Raw genomic sequence first — 15,703 nt, 5'->3', positions numbered from 1 at the left:
CCTCGCCTTTATTTGCTAACCCATTTAAAATTAAATTAAATTATTTTTTTCGTTGCTTTTATCAATATCCTACCTATTGTTATCGTAAAGGTTTGAGTACCGTTTCGTCACCATTATAAGATTTAATAATAATGTAAAAATTAAAATGAAATTATAAATATTACAGAAAACTTTAAGAATGTTATCATCCATACTCAGTATGCGTATATATTATTTACTCTGTAATAATTATACAAGTTAGTAGGTCGTCCCTTCGGTCATAGGTTTGAACACTGCATTTTGGGAGATTTTACCGCACACCACCACTTTGGAACCACCACACTGAGGTATTTTCGAACCAATTCGACTTAGGGTCCTTCAAGAATTTGTACGCTCCTTGCGTACAAATTCTTCAGACGCCGGCAACGCAATCGCAAGCCCTCTGGTATTGAAAGTGTGGCAGTATCACTTAACATCAGGTGAGCGTCCTGCCCGATTGTCTGTTTTATAAAAAAGACCCAGACTGAACCAATGCATTTTCTTAAGCACATAAGCATGTAATAATACAATAGATTTCATACGGAGCTTAATAAAATTTGTTTGCCCTTACTTTAACTGATTACGCCGTTTTTTAAATAAATAACATTATTTTATTTAAAGATTTAATGTAGGGCTGCAAAGTAATTTTATGTAACAATTAGTACATTATGTATATTATATCAGATTTTGTGAATGCATCGCTTATCAATTTATCGTGAGCGTGAATTATATGTTTACTACTGATATGGATACCACGCTTGTCACATAACTTGTATTTCACACTATACCTAATCTTTCGTAGAAATTCACTTTGCATTATCCATATTTGTTCCGTTCTATTTTTAAAAATCGTTGTGATAAAGTTGCATACAAATTTTCGTATGAAAAACCTCTAACAGACATGGGAAAGTCGATAGTTACCTAGGTATTTCTAAAACGACTTAGGTTTACCCAAAATTTATATAATTTACGAGACTAGTAAGACGGATTTCATTCCTTAATAGTCCTTAAATCGTATTTTTTAAATGTTTCACTATACTTATATTGTAATGTGGTGGAGATTTAAAAAAATACGGTTGATTTGAACAAAAGCAACCATGTGTCGTAGGATAAAATTTATTAATTCAAATAATTGAATAGGCTATAGATAATGTACTTTCTACTAGGTCTTAAGGGTATTGTCTTTTGGGTTAAACGAATAGGTAATATTGTTAATACAAACTAATACTAAATGACTAATCATCCTTATTTATATCAATTGACTCCTAAACTTTCCCTGATAAATTCTAACGTGAAAAATGGCTTCTTCCTTGAGGCACCCGTTCAAGTAACATTGTCGATGTTACTTATCCCTATCCCCGGATATACATTTCCAACAGCGAGTGCGGATCTAACAGTCACATCAGAGGCTTAGTTTAAATTTAATTATGTAACATACATAATTTCTAAACTTAAAATATTGTTCACTTAAGAAACTTAAATTATAGGTTTGAGAAAGAAATCGCTGGAAAATTGTTAACGAAACGGAAGTAAATTTTGAAAACATAATGAAAAATTCAAATTCCAAATAATTTTAATTAATCTAGAAATCAAATTGCCCCCTTTGGGGCATGGGCCACACGATGGGAAACACTAATTTATATAGACTCCATGATCAATTTTGGGATGATATTTTATTAACAATTATAAAATTGTGATAAAGTGGGATAAAGCACAATGAATTGAACCTGCCATACAAGTATACAATATATATGTATGAAAATGGAATAATTGTAATAAATTTGTACTGTAACCTAATATTTGTGTCTCCTTATACGTAGCTTCCTTATCACAGAGTATCATAAGCAAATATACGGTGCAGACATCTATTGATATAGACTGATTAGGCAGAAATAATATTATGGTAATAACACTAAACAAATGCTTATTTCAACAAGTAATATTAATTTGTAGTAATATTCTCCATCATATATTGTGACTATGCCCAATGAGATTTATCAAATGAAAAATTAATATTATTTTTTTAGAAGTCATAGGTGAGCGATCGAAGTCGTTTTTCATTCATAAAAGGCTGATCAGTTACTTGCTTAATAAAAAATGCTCTATACCCCATTATAGTTTAACTAGAACTTTATCAAGCCTTCATATAGGGTTATATATAGGGTAATGATTCACTAGAACTTCGTAGGGATTAGTTTTTATGGTTCATAATGAATAACGACATCGAAAGGTCATACTTTCTGGAAGAGATTTTGAGTCTGTACGTTCCAGACAATTATCACCGCTGCCGGAACCATAACCTTTTTGCTTTGTGCTGTGTGACTCGCACTGTCCAGCGTCAACAAGCTCTCATTCCCCGCTTATTCTCGCAGGTTAATAGTTTTCTCGACTCTTCGCCGGAGAGCGCCCGTGAAGCGTATTATTAATGATTCAAAAATATACTTATAATATATTAATGGAAACAGGTTTTCTGTTAATTTTATAAAAATGACTTAACAGTATAATAATTTTCGTTGAAATTTAGCTATGTAAATAAATAAAGAAATAAAAATATGTCTTTTATAACTCAGAAGCCAGGGTGGGGTCGGAATCAGAGGGGTTATGAGGCCATACCACCCTGGAGTACCTGACTCCAGGTCATTCAAATTTTTAATTCTATTAAAATATTTTGATGTATTAAAAATACAGCCCAACAAATTAGATGGAATATGAACGCTTTATATTTATTATTTTACTTTGATTATGCGACCGCCTAACATGTATGCTGGTTTCACAAGATATATTATATGCCTACTAATTAATGTTACAACTGTTGGCGTCGTAATGTCTCAAAAGATCGATGAATAACAAGAAATGTGAGAAATACGTCTGTAATTTTTATATTTATCAATGAGAATGATCGCCTAATGATAACTGCGAATTCTTCATTAACTTGTATTAAGTAACTGCTATTAATGAAACGGAGTAGCGAAAGCCAAAGAATAACGAAATCGTGACTAAATTCTTCGCTCGAGGAAAGTATACTTTGAGTCGTGTTTATACAGTTTAATTTATGTTAAACTGTATTATGGCTAGCATTTTGCTATCGATAATGCTGTCCCACTCTGGCGCTGGAGGCGTGATCCGCCATTTCAAATAGAATTGCACAGCGCAACCAAGTAAAGTATGTCTATCTCAGTCTATCATTTAACGACCCTTGACCTAATGGATCGATTTTTATGAATGTGACCAGCTCGTTTTGTGAATCTATTAATTATGCGGGGTACCGAAATCTTAATGGCCAGGACTGGCGAGACGCTACTGACCATTGTTTGACATGTCATTATTATCCGATGACGTCAACTTTATTTTAGGATATGTCTTTATCGCAAGTATTGATGAATAACAGAATGCCGATAAAATTTATAAATTTTAATTTCATTTAACTCGTCTGACCATAAATACTATTACATAAATAACTTTTTAATTGGTATTTTTAATTTGGAACACGTACCTACCTATCTTATTTTAAAAACTTCTCTCGATTTTGCCCATAATTTTTCGTGTTTATTATAAAATTGCAATATGGAATGGGGTGTTAAAGATACCCTTGCACAAAGTGGGTATGGAACCGTCAGTCATTTTCCAGACACTTCAAAAGCTTGGTATCAGCCGTATGTTAACACTTCGTTTGTTAAAGACCAGAAAATGTTAATGCTGTTAAAGCCAGAAGCAAAAAAAAATCTTATCTCGAGAAATGATGATTCTCGCTAGGATTCTGTCGCGTATTATAAAACAAGACCTGCCCTAAATCAATCTTTACAATTAAAAGAGTGGATCGATCACAAAGCCTTCTGTCACGATACGAAGGTGAAAAAGGAGTGAAATCTTTAGCCAAAGTGTGTCAAAATACAGTCTTGAATCATGTTGTGAAACCTCTCAGTAATACACTTTTTAAAAATATACCTTGGACTTTCCAGCGGGATTTTGCACTTGGTTTCAAGACACGAACTACCCAAGCCTGGCTTGAACCAACGTCCGGAACTTTATAAGAGCTGTAGACTGGCCCTCATGTAGCCCAGAGCTTAACCCTTTAAACTTCAAATTATGGGCAGTTTTAGAGGACATGGCCTGCTCTAAACGACACGGCGACATTGAGTCTCTTAAAAAACCTTTGGTGGCTCCAAAGGTTTTCAGTGGAGAAATTTTCCTTGGAAACAGTGCGTAAATCCATAGATTCGTAGCCAAACAGATTAAAGGATTGTATAAAAGCCAAAGGTGGCTATTTCGAATAGAATATTTTTTTTTTCTTTTGTTGAGAGTTTAAGAAATATGTAGGTATAAATTTACATAATATTACATTGCTTCATTTAAAAAAATGCATTTTCATTTGTAACAGAACTTATGGCTGGTCTATGTATTGGTCGTGCGTACTTCATCCAACCAATACATCAATTACATACAATATAAATAACAGAAATTATAAGAAAACCAGACATACATTCTAGGCATTTAAAAAGTGTATAAAACTAGTTTATATTTAAGTTATAGTACAAATTTAAACTTAAAGTAGTCGACTTTTTACGCACTATAACAATGACATACGATGATTGTGTATCGTCGAAACTGAGCGTTTAAATATATTGCCTTTTATAAATTCATGCGGAGGCAATGTGCACGTTTGAACGACCAATAAAATCATAACATTTATCTCAACTTTAACACTATTTTCGCGGGTGCTAAAAAGCGAAGTATGTAAAGGCTTCGTAATCTGTGTTTTTTCACTTTACACCCAGAAATTATTGATTTAAAGAAACTTATACTGTTTTCTAAGTTGGAATATACCTGCTTTCTTCTCAGCCGCATTGGTCCAGTTCAAGGTGCCTACTACTCTGGCAGTAGCATCTCTCCACTTCGTTCGGTATATAGCTTTCTGTGAGAATCGTGACTTGGTCAAACTATGGTTTGACAATCTTCCCCACGGCCTTGCCTTCCACCTTGCCGTTGACAACCAGCTTGTCCTCTTGCTCACGACAGGCGACATGACCAAAGTAAGTAAGAACTCTTCTATAGCATGCGGCTGAGAGTCTCGTACGAATTTGTTGATCCGATATGAGATTGGTTGGTTTTAATAACGGGATATTTGTGACAACTTTGTGATACTTAAGAAATTTTGCCCTCAACCAATTAAATAGGTACAAACCAAACAAAATCCTACTCAAATATACAAACCAATATCAAATATAATATCACAATTAGATCAAACTGATCAACTGCGTTTTAAGATGTTATACAAATATGGTAATGTATAACTCGTTACCTACACAGTGATGAAATAGAATATTAATAGAAATGTAATTTGTCCCCGTGGCAGTGTTCCTTTAATGCTGGCAGGATTACCTCGCTGTATTGCGATATTTATTGGTAATTAGCACCAGCTATGGAGTCACCGGTACTATCTATCAGGCGCCAACTTGGAATGCCCAAGAGTCTACACCAACGGGTACAAAATCAAAGTTGAGGGAAATACTCTAATATTTGCCGTTTATTATTTTCCACCTGCTCTGTGGCCACGCCAGCTTTTGTGTTTGATATTTTAATTATTTTTGGGTTAATTAAGAGTTCGATTGTAGATCTCATCACCTCCTTTACCATGGACTTTCTCACTCCACTCATGTTACTATAAAAAATTATATTTTCTAAGACTCAATAAACTACCCTTTTATTTAATCACCGTCGTCCAAAATGAGATTTGTAAAAAGTCTACAGAAAAAAGTATTACGATCCATTGTCAATTCAACAAACATCAACTCAATCTTCTTATGACAAATGATCTTACATTTTAACTTACGAATGTTTCAAAAGATAGAATCATCTAAGTCGTAATACATCGCTGCTTTGAAGATAAATTGGTAGCAAATCTGCCATACGTTACAGCAATGTATAGACAAGAACTCGTATCTACCACTTCTTAGTATCACAGTCAAAGTTAAGCCGATTTAGATTGTGCTGATAGAAAGAGGAAGGCACGTGATGCAAATTCAAACATTATATGTTCACGCATACAAAGAAATATTTTTCATTCCAAAAGGTCACCTTATGACTAATATGAATATTGAGTTTATCAATGTCAAGTTTTTTAGTTTAGAAATACCCGAAAAGGCAGCGAATTTTTATTGTTTCTATCTATTTTGTACTACGAACGTAAGTTTCGGCAACTCAGATATGTCAAAGTGCCAAAAAAAGACAAACACGCGGCGTTTCTCATTACGGATATTTAGCCAATATCAAAGTTTTCTCGGTTGCCATTTTCTTCAACATTATTATATATTTCAATTTCATTCGATGTTATAATCTCAAATAAGCCGTAATGTATTTATTTCCAACACACAAATATACAATATTCTTAACCTACATAGTAATAACAATAAAAAAATGATAAATAGACAATTAAAAGAAATTTAAAAAGTTTGGTTCATGTCTACCTTTAATTCTAGCATCATTTCCTCGCTGGATTGTGATACTTATGTGTTGAGCGAGTAAAGCACCAACTCTGGGGTCAGCCGCACTATCTAATAGCCGTAATTAATTTAGTATTACTTATACTACAAAAGTAGTGGTAGCATTTTATCTACCAAAATCCCACAGCTTTTCATTAGTGCCTGCGGTTAGCCGTCATACTTAGCAAATATGAATTGAAAATGGAAACCAAAAGTAAGTTAAACATTTCGCACGTGTAATGAGTGAAATTACGAACGGTTCGATTGTGGTCGGAGCGTGTAGAAAGTGGAAGCCGCATCGCCCGAAGGGACTTAAGGCACCTGAAACTCGCCTAATCGCGGTCACCGCTTAGACTATCGCATTGCTGTTGATGTTAATATATATTATATTGTGGATGTACTATAATGACCTTTGGGTTCACTGGCCTGCCCCAAGAGGACAAATTAAATAAATAGAACTAGTGTTAGAAACAGGACAGTTTTTATAGTTTTATTAGAGTATTTAGTCGCTAACCTAATAATATTGCGTGCTCTAATAGGCGGTTGAGGGGGAATTTTTGTTTCAATTAGCAAAACCAACCCTCAACTGCCCAACCGAGATCACATGTACATATTTTCACAACAATAAATAAACACTACATGCTAATTTATTTTAGCTTAGATTCTTCGGCCCCGGGGCGTAAGTCGCCGGGGAGGTAGGCCCACTATTCAATAAAAAAAATAAAAAACCTAATAATATTTTAGACAATTTGAAGATAAGAGATAAATTGAGCATATTCTAACTGATTTACTAAACTAAATAAAATGAAAATTTAAATAAATTTAAGTATTTTTAATTTATAATATATATGTAAAAGTATTTCTTAACTATGTACTTTATTATTTACTAAATATAAACATAAATAATAAGAAAAACTAGCAATGTAATCAAAATATTATCTTCCAATCAATCTCCCCACCTGCACAGAAGAGCAGTAAATCTTCGTTATTGCCTTTTTTTCTAATTTACAGTTAGGCGGGCCGTTCATAGTCGTCGCGGTCTTTGGTGTCTCTACAATTTAATGGCTATCGAAATGTCATAAACAATCACACACTATGCTCGATTATTATGCAAATTTTTTCTTTCGTTAAAACCACTTCATTATAGATTTTCGATTGCTTAAGCGCTATATAAATCATTAACCCCGAAGTCCTTGTTTCTGAGACAGGAACTAGGTCGCCTGCATACTTCATTGGGGATCAATTACTATTAAGTAATTGTTATTTTTTAATTTTTCTGTTGGAAAAATGGAATTAAGGAAATGTCTGTTTGAAACAGCTTTTATAAAGTTAGGTGTGGGTGGATCCAAGGGGGCCTTCATAGTAGTCAAATATAAAATATGTATGTGGTTTTAGGTTAAATTCTACTAACTTTGACGGTGTAGCCTTCCCATCACTTCCGCCCCCCCCCCCCCCCTGCTGTCGTATCTGAACACTTACCAATACTTGTAGAATGTTCGGAACTTCCATACATATAGCCATTGAAATATAATAAAAGCCACCTACATATCTTAATGGCCCTAGCCGAGAGTCAAATGTCAGACCAATGTGGCAGTTGAAATAGGCTTCTTGAGGTGAAACAAGCCATAATTTAAATTGCAGTATAAATAATAGAGCTAAGAAGCAAGCAAACATAAACTTTCTACTATAGTCATAATTTACAGTAATAAAAAATATTGATTCTCTGAGTCATCCAATGGTTATCCGTAGCCGGCGGCCGTAAATCTAATTACAAGTTTCAATTAATCGTTATGTTATAGTGATAATTGCTTAATGAAAGGAGTATTCTGACATCAAATAGTAGGTAATATAGTTAATAATTTTTACTAATTATTAGGAATCAAGCCAATTCGAACGAGTGCACGATATCTGGTTTGACAGTTCTGAAAAAGATCAACACAAATATTCTTAGTGGTTAATTAACAAAAACATTCGTTTTTAGGTACATTCAAACAAACAACAAACAAACAAGTAGGAAAACTCTTCAACAATTTTAATGTTAGGAAATATGTAGATGTAGGTAAATTTTCCCAATAGTTCATGAGTAGCGCATTAGTTAAACTCTTTATTACTTTATATGCTATGTTGTGGGCTTAAATAAATAGAATAACTTGTATATGCTACAACTGGTTGCAAGAAAGGCCAAAACGTCATTAAATGTGACCGAAAAGGACAGTTCTAGATATGGAACTGACATGTTTGACTTAGGAAAAGTTGATGTTAGTTTTCACTGTTATTAAAGATTAAAGAAATAAATATGAATCACCGAAATGTTACATACCGCATAATGCTCGTTATTGTAGAAGGTTTACATACATATTTATGTGTAAATACTCATAGTATGAATATTGGGTAAATGTGTACACTAAAGTCAATTTATTAAGGAACGCTATAAAGCTGGAATTCTTACACATTTTGCTTCTCTTGGAATTATCTTTTGCGAACGAGCGTACTGTGCGAAGTATTTTCAGAGATATACGGCCTCCATCTATTAAAAAGAGAGTAGGCTCTTACCTAAAACGCCGGTATATGACTCCCATGTTGGTGTGTCCGATGCTATCATGTCTCATGGCTCTTTCGTGGGCTCGATTCCCCTACTGTCTTTTCAAGATTGTTTTCTCAAGTATATGACTGCCTCAATGGTTACTACATTTTAATTACATATTATTATTGTTAAAATGGAATATTTCAAAACTGCCCCGATGTTTTGCGGTACAACATGTCATATTTAAATCGGGTAACTAAGAAATAAATAAACTGTGTTACCAAAAAAACAAAGAACACCACACGACAAGGTGTCTATATAGTAATTATGTATAATTGAATTGATGAAATTTTAATAAATGTGAGAATACGAAATGTAGGTAGCTTTTAGATTAATTTTGTACAGTTCTTCAGATTGAAAACGCGTTGAACTTGTTTATTAACTTTGTGTGGCATAACGACTACGTAACTTATTTTCTATATTTAATTGAAAGGTTGATAATAGTTACTTGTTGTTTTAATGGCTTAGTTGTTAACGTACTTATTTAGCCGAAAGGGTCTGCCTTCGTTTCCCGTTGAAAGGAGGCACGTTCCATTTCCTATTTTAGCCCGTTGCCCAGAAGAAGTAATCAAACACTCATTAATGTCGGCTTTCAAACAAAAAGTATCACTCAAATTGTTTTTTCTAATATTGCAATTTATTCACGCATTCATAATTTGAATATACCATTTGGGCTGATTTATATTTTTTGTTAGTCATACCCGTGCCTAGAGTTATAATTTTGAAATTAAAAATATAGGTACTAAGCGGTTTTTAATCCGTAAAAAAAGATACCTTTTTCATCAATTCAACTTGTAGGTTACATATTTTACTTTTTACGTAAAATATCAATATTATTATCTGTGGTGTTGATACGGTTGAAAATACCTGTTTCAACTCGGTCTAGATTTTAATCTGACCTCTGAACTTTACTTAATGTTCCGGTTAAATAGTAAAGACAATTTAAAAATGTCCGTAAATATATTTAAGCTTACGTAACTTAAATGTTAGTTTAAGTTTTGGTGCTTAAAATAAGCCTAAGTTTTTTAGTGAACTTGCTATTGTCGACTGAATTCGTACGGATTCTTTGTCTAGTTTATTCGAATACCCAAGATGTTAAGTTGATATACAAAAGAATATGCTATTCTATAAAATAAATATATATTATATCAACTACAATCGCAAAGATCTGCGAACGGTTACATGATTGCTCTTCAATATTTTTATAGCTTTGTCATATCACGTTTAGATTTTTGTTTTAATTAAGACATTAAAAATAGAGTTTGTCAACAATCTTTTGAGATTTTCAGTAAAATTGTGACGCGCGGTGATGTCATTCAGATACGATTGGTAAAATTAATGTCTAACGTGAGATTGCCATAAAAACTCACCTTTCACCTAAAATATATTATTTAAAACTTTTAATAGTAAACATAAAAAACCTCAACTCTCAAATATAAAAATCCCAACCCAACATTGGAATTATTTCGTTGATCCTCTTTTATCAAAACATTTAACATAACATTTATAGCCTTATTTTGACCTGGATGTTAAAATATTTTCATGAAGTATTTATAAAGAAATACTCTGGCTAATTAAAATACATATTGGGTTTACCTTATTACTTTTAAATAGCCTTTAGAAGAAGTACAAAAATTAAGAAACAAAAAGTCTTCCATTTCCAAGTCTGCTCTTTTCATAAATGACATGAATAACAGAGTTGAGCATGATGTCTATGGCGAGAAAACGTTAAGGTATATGCTGCGACCGCGGTTAATAAATGGACTACCCAGTTATTAGATTGCTTAACCAACATAAAAAGTAAGTTGAAAAACTACTTTTGTATGCATTTGTCGCGCTCCAAAACTAGACTGTTATGGTTACATTAATACAAACCACAGTGGTTTTCTAAGGTAACATATTATGATTTTGTTATATTATTCTATAAAATAAATAAATTAAAAAAAATACTAAGTTGTTTTGACACAGTAAGGGGCTCTGTATGTAAAATATACATCGCAATTGCTACGAGACGTAGATTGTATTACGCCGATTAAGCTTTATACCCTTAATTAAAATTGTGTGTGCGATTGTACCGCATAAGTAATAGCGCGTGGGCGGCTAGTTTTACCGCGACCCCGACAGTTATATCAATAAATGAAGACTGACGACTAGAATTGATGTTATACACGTTTATCCGCATATTATACTTGATAATAATACAGAAACACTCAAACGTATAGTTTTACTGCTCGTAAACATTCAAATGCTTAAGTTCCTCTTAATAAAAGGTTTATTATACCTTCTGTATGTCCCTTTATTTTAACATTAGCTGCGTTATTTTAGCGATTAATATAAGCGTAGATTTAATTATAGATAAATATAGTTGACAAATTTGAAGATCTTCTTCTCACTCACCCACGAAATTCTCTTTCGTGTGCGAATTCTCAGTCTTACGATGTTGGAAATGCATCGTGAGGAAATAAATGTCTGAAACGCATGTGCCTTAGACCCAAAAATTGACGGCGTGTGGCCAGAAGGCTGACAGTCTACGTGCCTATTAAGCATAATAAATGGTCACGAAACTAATATATAAATCTCAGAGAGCATTGGCCTAGGGGTTGAAAAGCACCAGTTTTTTTAAATACTAGTAAATTCGCATGATTTTGTGTGTTTTCGACATAAACACTCTTATTATAATATGTAGGCTAAATATAGTGTCGTAATCTTATACTTCTGTTAATAAGGTGTATATTTTTGTCTAAAACCTTCGTAACCATGGTAACACACTAAAATTTTTAATTCACGATTCATAATAATTATTTCTTTAATCTAAACTAAATATTTAATTTTAAAAAAGATTCTTGCCCTGAACAATATCTATCAACAAAAGTCTCACCATATTTTAGCGAATAATACGAGTAACATAAAAATACTAGTGAAAATTAGTGCTTTTACTATACTTTCTTTATTATCGCTAAGTATACCCAGCACAGTAGGTATCTTACAACCCAATATGTTGTTTGCTGGTGGTCCACTGACTATAGCTTATGACCAATTAAATTTTACGTTTTGTCGGCAAAGTCAACATCATAACTGTGTCTTACTGTTCCTGTGTTTTCATAAAAGTATATGCTTTATTTACGTATCATTAATTAAATTAAAATTTGCTGTGTCGGCTCATACGGTGTGATTCTCGATGTCATATGTCATATATTTATGCATCATAATATATTTATGTTAATATGCACAACACTCGCAGTGAATATACAGTGCAATCACAGCAGCGTCTTTATTAGAGTCGAGCTCTAGCCTGTGACTCTCATGTCAAATTTAATACGATTTTGACATTCGGAAGTCTTTACACTTTGTCTAAAAATAATAAATAAGTATACAACACACGGGTGCATCTCAGTGGTCGAATGGGTATATGAGTGGCTTGAGAAAAAATCTATGAAAGCTGCAGTATATCTTGACATATCTTGTGTCTCCGGGTATTTTAAACAAATCAACGACTAGACTTAATCATCATAATAATATTTAAATAAAAAATACTCTGTTAATTTGAATAATATCTGAGACAGTGCCCGTTAGCATTATGATGATGACATCATCCTCTAAACACGTCTACTTGAGTTTCTAATTTCCCACTCTTTTACTACAATTTATATATTAAGGATGAATACAGCCTGATGTACAACGAAAACATACATTACTAACATTTAAAGAACTTCAAGTTGTCGGAATTTAATTTAACCACAATATTTTAAATGAATTTGACTCATAAAGTGAACTCGTTAAAATATATCACTATTGTTACAAAACTTTAGGGATTGATATCAATATCTCTTTATGTAAACAAAAGGTTAAAATGGGAATTAAAAAATAAAAGTAAATTTATTTGAAAAGATAATGAAAAACAGTTTCAACGTGGAAATCAACTTCTAGTACACATCACATAATAAACGAAACGAAATATCAATACCTTGTTTTCATTTAGAAAATTTATCATAGTTAAGTTCCGACTTATAATTTACGACTTATGCTAATTAGGTATCAATGGTCCGTTAACACTCATTCATGAGAGTCGGATAAAGTTGACCCACATAAACTTGAAAGAAAATCACGGCGAACATTTAAACAATGTATTTATTAACCTTTTTTAACTTGATATTTTGATAATATTCGTCGCTTCGTACACATTTGTCGCTTCAATTACATACATTTGATTACATACGCAGGAGACATAATTCAAAGGTTTCTTCGGTTCGATAAAAATGAACAAATATTGGCCAAGGCCTATGCTTTTTTAACTCACTTGGATTTCGACTAGATTGTTCTAAATAAATACGTTTAAACTTCTTTAATATAATAAGAATCCTTTCTAGGTAGCATTCAGTAACCTGACTATAGAATACAAATGGCTGTATATAAGGACTGATATATATAATACGCAGGGAGGCTACATCAATGATATTACTTTCATTGATTCCATAAATCGCAGATTTGCAAATAGCTAAAGCAGGTACATTAAAACTGAGCTGAATTGTCATAGGTCACACGATATGTATAATACAAATTGAAACAGAAGTCGTGACTAGTATTCCATTGTTAGTTCTACCAAGTCGAGATCTTGTCCTTTTTACTCTGTTTGCCCAGTTTAAGTAGGTCTCAAACTGTGTCATGTGCCAATGAAAATTTCATTATGTAATACACATTTCTGTATCACAACAAGTACAGTTGGGCAGGATCAGATCACATCAGAGAAAATATCTATTTCAAAAGGAAATACATTATTTAAGAAGCATAATTTTTCGAAGGCATTTTATGTAAATGTAATTTAATGATTTTACAACGGGTGATGCATGATGTTTCGCTGGACTTCACCAATACGTTCACGTTGGGAGCTAAGGCATTAAATATGAAAAAAAAATCAATTCATTAAACTAATTATACCTAGGTACTTGACAGAGACCTTATCACCCAACTTCCTTTTTAGTAGAGTAAAAAATGCACAATTCCTTCTAATGACGAAGTCGTGCGCAGCATGCTTACTTGTTTGCGATATAATCTCCACAATATTTCCGGCAGTGCGTGGGCGGCGGAGTTTCCTAACCCGAAAATATTTGAAAAAGCTACTTTGCGTTGACTTCCTCTGACAGGTTTTGATCGGAACGTCGTTTTTTAAACTAGGAACGGTAACTTAACAGCCGCATAGCCTTACATTGGCATGAATCACAAAATTGATAGAAGCCTGCCGCTGTACATAGCGCATCACTCGTTTAAATAAATAATACTTCATGCAATTTTCGTACGTCTAAATGAGAGGGTGCCCAATCGGACCAAATGCATTTTGAACATTTAACTATTCTTAATATCTAATATTTAAACAATACGCGATACTTTAAAAATCACGTCCATTTTAATTATATACTTGAGTCACCTAAAACCTTAATTTCGCATGAAAATCATGTATTAATAACGAAGACTTTCAATTTGTATAATATGTGTATCTTACGGTATACGTATTCAAATGACTCTGAACTCTAAATCTAAATATCTTCCGTTCATATTCCTAAAAAGCCTGTCTTGTTTGACTCGTTATTTGAGGCACCATTCATTGAGACAAGTAACGGGCACAAATAGTAATCTCGTCTTGGGACGCCATTCAAAAGACTGTACAGTCGCAAACAAACCTTAATTTCAACATTTCTTTCACGCAATTTCTCATATTAAAAACAATACCTGATATAGGTACCTACTACAAAAAATACAACATAGGCTAATTAAATATAATGGTATTTGTAAGAATGTTATGTAAATTTTAATACATGGTCAATTTATTTACAACATTTATAGTTATGGTATTAGAGACGTGTTAATATAGAATTTTGATTTGTGACTGCGATTACCCGCTCAATTATGTACTTATGAATAAGAATGTGCGTGCAGACGTTTCATTGTATGTGTGTGTATTAAATAACTAGTTTCACGTGCCAATGTGTTTGTGTATACAACTTAATATGTGTATGTGCGAGCGTCGCGTGCGCTGCATTCCTTTGCGTAGTTATTTCATTTGGGTAAAAAACTTTTGGCTTTTACCAAAAAAAACTGATTTATTTGTTTACAATATTACCTACTGACCTTAATCGAGGCCTCTATAACAGTCCGGTCTGAGTACAGACACAAAGGGAAGGAGGGTCTTTAAAATTATATCAATTATAAATATTTTGTCTATTGATATACCAGTTCTGTAAATATATTAGTAATAATCGCTATCAAATCACATTTACTAATTCAGTGGTAGCAGAAAACAGTCGAATTCTCGCCTGTATTCTAATTCGTATCTTAAGTTACCATAACATCTGAAGCTCTGTCAAGTATGTAACACTTTATAGAGAAAAAACTATATTACAGCAAAACAAGATTCAGGTTTGATTATCGTGCAAGAGCTACATTATATGATACTACTACACTGACACTCTGTCTGAAGCTGTTTGTTTTAACTTTAACATTAAAGATAGTATAAAAGACTTTTTATTTGGTTCATATAAATAGTATTTATGAAATTGTAATCAACTATAGTTTGTATCCGTTACAAGTTTTATATAACAATATTTTTCTGAAGCTTTGTTAGCTGGAG

The 15,703-nt window shown here is 32.8% G+C and overlaps 1 protein-coding gene across 1 annotated transcript in view; it reads left to right on the top strand.

Annotated features, from left to right (window-relative positions):
• LOC123718875 (dendritic arbor reduction protein 1-like) overlaps positions 1-15,703 on the top strand; it is a 48,378-nt gene that overhangs the window by 16,630 nt on the left and 16,045 nt on the right. The window lies entirely within an intron of this gene.

The sequence above is a fragment of the Pieris brassicae genome, chromosome Z, assembly GCF_905147105.1.
Source record: "Pieris brassicae chromosome Z, ilPieBrab1.1, whole genome shotgun sequence".
Taxonomy (NCBI): Eukaryota; Metazoa; Arthropoda; class Insecta; order Lepidoptera; family Pieridae; genus Pieris; species Pieris brassicae.
Note: the sequence above shows the minus strand (reverse complement) of the source record. Positions and strands in the feature narration are given on the sequence as shown.